The sequence below is a fragment of the Coregonus clupeaformis genome, unplaced genomic scaffold (assembly GCF_020615455.1).
Source record: "Coregonus clupeaformis isolate EN_2021a unplaced genomic scaffold, ASM2061545v1 scaf0796, whole genome shotgun sequence".
NCBI classification, from domain to species: Eukaryota; Metazoa; Chordata; class Actinopteri; order Salmoniformes; family Salmonidae; genus Coregonus; species Coregonus clupeaformis.
In genome coordinates, this window is record NW_025534251.1 from 207,501 (window position 1) to 212,578 (window position 5,078).

The following is a 5,078-nucleotide window of genomic DNA, read 5'->3' on the forward strand; positions in this document are numbered from 1 at the left end:
CTCCACCTCCTTTCCAACGCCTTAAAGGAAATATCCACTCAAACTATATTCTGCTGTTTGCTTCGTTAGTCCACTGTTGATACAGTCGCTTCAACTTTTCAAGATAAAGGATTTTCACGAAGCAAAGTGTCACTTTGCCACGTCGTCGTACTTCTTGAAATGGCTATATCTTGAAACGTTGACTTTCTGACAATGCAAAACCATTCTGGGACTGTATCAACAGTGGGCTAACGAAACACACACAGCAGAATATAGTTTGAGAGGATATTTCCTTTAATAACCAATCACAGCCTTCAGAATACCTGGGCCGTTCAGCTATTGGTTCCCGACAGACCTGCGACTGTGACATCGCTGTTGCTCATCCCAAATGGCATCCTGTTACCCATATAGGACACAGAGTCCACGACACGAGGGAATAGGGGGCTATTTGGGATGCATGAAGCCTCTTTAACTTGACTGTTTCCTTCTCGGTTGTCCTCTGCCTTAACTCGACTGTTTCCTTCTCTGTTGTCCTCTGCCTTAACTCGACTGTTTCCTTCTCTGTTGTCCTCTGCCTTAACTTGACTGTTTCCTTCTCTGTTGTCCTCTGCCTTAACTCGACTGTTTCCTTCTCTGTTGTCCTCTGCCTTAACTCGACTGTTTCCTTCTCTGTTGTCCTCTGCCTTAACTGACTGTTTCCTTCTCTGTTGTCCTCTGCCTTAACTGACTGTTTCCTTCTCTGTTGTCCTCTGCCTTAACTGACTGTTTCCTTCTCTGTTGTCCTTAACTGACTGTTTCCTTCTGTTGTCCTCTGCCTTAACTGACTGTTTCCTTCTCTGTTGTCCTCTGCCTTAACTGACTGTTTCCTTCTCTGTTGTCCTCTGCCTTAACTGACTGTTTCCTTCTCTGTTGTCCTCTGCCTTAACTGACTGTTTCCTTCTCTGTTGTCCTTAACTGACTGTTTCCTTCTGTTGTCCTCTGCCTTAACTGACTGTTTCCTTCTCTGTTGTCCTCTGCCTTAACTGACTGTTTCCTTCTCTGTTGTCCTCTGCCTTAACTGACTGTTTCCTTCTCTGTTGTCCTCTGCCTTAACTGACTGTTTCCTTCTCTGTTGTCCTTAACTGACTGTTTCCTTCTCTGTTGTCCTCTGCCTTAACTGACTGTTTCCTTCTCTGTTGTCCTTAACTGACTGTTTCCTTCTCTGTTGTCCTCTGCCTTAACTGACTGTTTCCTTCTCTGTTGTCCTCTGCCTTAACTGACTGTTTCCTTCTCTGTTGTCCTCTGCCTTAACTGACTGTTTCCTTCTCTGTTGTCCTCTGCCTTAACTGACTGTTTCCTTCTCTGTTGTCCTCTGCCTTAACTGACTGTTTCCTTCTCTGTTGTCCTTAACTGACTGTTTCCTTCTCTGTTGTCCTCTGCCTTAACTGACTGTTTCCTTCTCTGTTGTCCTCTGCCTTAACTGACTGTTTCCTTCTCTGTTGTCCTCTGCCTTAACTGACTGTTTCCTTCTCTGTTGTCCTCTGCCTTAACTGACTGTTTCCTTCTCTGTTGTCCTCTGCCTTAACTGACTGTTTCCTTCTCTGTTGTCCTTAACTGACTGTTTCCTTCTCTGTTGTCCTCTGCCTTAACTGACTGTTTCCTTCTCTGTTGTCCTTAACTGACTGTTTCCTTCTCTGTTGTCCTCTGCCTTAACTGACTGTTTCCTTCTCTGTTGTCCTCTGCCTTAACTGACTGTTTCCTTCTCTGTTGTCCTTAACTGACTGTTTCCTTCTCTGTTTTCCTCTGCCTTAACTCGACTGTTTCCTTCTCTGTTGTCCTTAACTGACTGTTTCCTTCTGTTGTCCTCTGCCTTAACTGACTGTTTCCTTCTCTGTTGTCCTCTGCCTTAACTGACTGTTTCCTTCTCTGTTGTCCTTAACTGACTGTTTCCTTCTGTTGTCCTCTGCCTTAACTGACTGTTTCCTTCTCTGTTGTCCTCTGCCTTAACTGACTGTTTCCTTCTGTTGTCCTCTGCCTTAACTGACTGTTTCCTTCTCTGTTGTCCTCTGCCTTAACTGACTGTTTCCTTCTCTGTTGTCCTCTGCCTTAACTGACTGTTTCCTTCTCTGTTGTCCTCTGCCTTAACTGACTGTTTCCTTCTCTGTTGTCCTCTGCCTTAACTGACTGTTTCCTTCTCGGTTGTCCTCTGCCTTAACTGACTGTTTCCTTCTCTGTTGTCCTCTGCCTTAACTGACTGTTTCCTTCTCTGTTTTCCTCTGCCTTAACTGACTGTTTCCTTCTCGGTTGTCCTCTGCCTTAACGGTTTGATGTAATAAAACTCAGATGTGTAACACACCTCAGTCACTACAGTCTCTGTTTTTTCTTCAGAAGATGAAAGATACTGTGGACAGATTGATAGAGCTCATCGTGGTTAGGTTGGATAGATGAGAGGGAATCAATGGATGTGATTAGAGCATGGCATTGTGGTTAGATATAGAGTCCATCGACCATTAGGATTTGGTTCCAGATAGTGGCTGGAGAAAATATTCACCCCCCTTGGCATTTTTCCTATTTTGTTGCCTTACAACCTGGAATTAAAATAGATTTTTTTTTTTTGGGGGGTTTGTATCATTTGATTTACACAACATGCCTACCACTTTGAAGATGCAAAATATTTTTTATTGTGAAACAAACAAGAAATAAGACAAATAAACAGAACTTGAGCGTGCATAACTATTCACCCCCCTAAAGTCAATACTTTGTAGAGGCACCTTTTGCAGCAATTACAGCTGCAAGTCTCTTGGGGTATGTCTCTATAAGCTTGGCACATCTAGCCACTGGGATTTTGGCCCATTCTTCAAGGCAAAACTGCTCCAGCTCCTTCAAGTTGGATGGGTTCCGCTGGTGTACAGCAATCTTTAAGTCATACCACAGATTCTCAATTGGATTGAGGTCTGGGCTTTGACTAGGCCATTCCAAGACATTTAAATGTTTCCCCTTAAACCACTCGAGTGTTGCTTTAGCAGTGTGCTTAGGGTCATTGTCCTGTTGGAAGGTGAACCTCCGTCCCATTCTCAAATCTCTGGAAGACTGAAACAGGTTTCCCTCAAGAATTTCCCTGTATTTAGCGCCATCCTTCAATTCTGACCAGTCTCCCAGTCCCTGCCAATGAAAAACATCCCCACAGCATGATGCTGCCACCACCAAGCTTCACTGTGGGGATGGTGTTCTCGGGGTGATGAGAGGTGTTGGGTTGGCGCCAGACATAGCATTTTCCTTAATGGCCAAAAAGCTCAATTTTAGTCTCATCTGACCAGAGTACCTTCTTCCATATGTTTGGGGAGTCTCCCACATGCCTTTTGGTGAACACCAAACGTGTTTACTTATTTTTTTTTCTGGCCACTCTTCCGTAAAGCCCAGCTCTGTGGAGTGTACGGCTTAAAGTGGTCATAGGGACAGATATTCCAATCTCCGCTGTGGAGCTTTGCAGCTCCTTCAGGGTTATCTTTGGTCTCTTTGTTGCCTCTCTGATTAATGCCCTCCTTGCCTGGTCCGTGAGTTTTGGTGGGTGGCCCTCTCTTGGCAGGTTTGTTGTGGTGCCATATTCTTTCAATTTTTTAATAATGGATTTAATGGTGCTCCGTGGGATGTTCAAAGTTTCAGATATTTTTTTATAACCCAAACCTGATGTGTACTTCTCCACAACTTTGTCCCTGACCTGTTTAGAGAGCTCCTTGGTCTTCATGGTGCCGCTTGCTTGGTGGTGCCCCTTGCTTAGTGGTGTTGCAGACTCTGGGGCCTTTCAGAACAGGTGTATATTTACTGAGATCATGTGACACTTAGATTGCACACAGGTGGACTTTATTTAACTAATTATGTGACATCTGAAGGTAATTGGTTGCACCAGATCTTATTTATGGGCTTCATAGCAAAGGGGGTGAATACATGTCTCCTGAGTGGCGCAGTGGTCTAAGGCACTGCATCGCAGTGCTAACTGTGTCACTAGAGATCCTGGTTCGAATCCAGGCTCTGTCGCAGCCGGCCGCGACCGGGAGACTCATGGGCGGCGCACAATTGGCCCAGCGTCGTCCAGGGTAGGGGAGGGAATGGCCGGCAGGGATGTAGCTCAGTTGATAGAGCATGGCGTTTGCAACGCCAGGGTTGTGGGTTTGATTCCCACGGGGGGCTAGTATAAAAAAATATGTATTCACTAACTGTAAGTCGCTCTGGATAAGAGCGTCTGCTAAATGACTAAAATGTAAATGTAAATGTACATACGCACGCACCACTTTTCCAATATTTATTTTTTAGAATTTTTTTAAACAAGTTATTTTTTTTTCACTATTTTGTGTATGTCCATTACATGAAATCTAAATAAAAATCCATTTAAATTACAGATTGTAATGCAACAAAATAGGAAAAACGCCAAGGGGGATGAATACTTTTGCAAGGCACTGTATACGCACACATTTATCATGTTACCATAAAGAGAGAAAGGGATACTTAGTCAGTTACACAACTGACTGTAGCGGAACCAGCTGTGTTTTATCTTTAATATTGATCATCAGGTTGTATCTTTAATATCGATCATCATCAGGTTGTATCTGTCTCCGTGACAACAACCAACCAATGACGGAGACTCCCAACAGCTTCAACAGCTTCAGTACTCAGTCAGCCATCGACAGAAACGTTCAATCATTTAATGGAATCATAATAACAATAATCAGCATCGTAACGGTATGAACCAGACAGACATTCAGCTCTGTTTAACACTGGTCCAGAACGGTATGAACCAGACAGACATTCAGCTCTGTTTAACACTGGTCCAGAACGGTATGAACCAGACAGACATTCAGCTCTGTTTAACACTGGTCCAGAACGGTATGAACCAGACAGACATTCAGCTCTGTTTAACACTGGTCCAGAACGGTATGAACCAGACAGACATTCAGCTCTGTTTAACACTGGTCCAGAACGGTATGAACCAGACAGACATTCAGCTCTGTTTAACACTGGTCCAGAACGGTATGAACCAGACAGACATTCAGATCTGTTTAACACTGGTCCAGAACGGTATGAACCAGACAGACATTCAGCTCTGTTTAACACTGGTCCAGAAC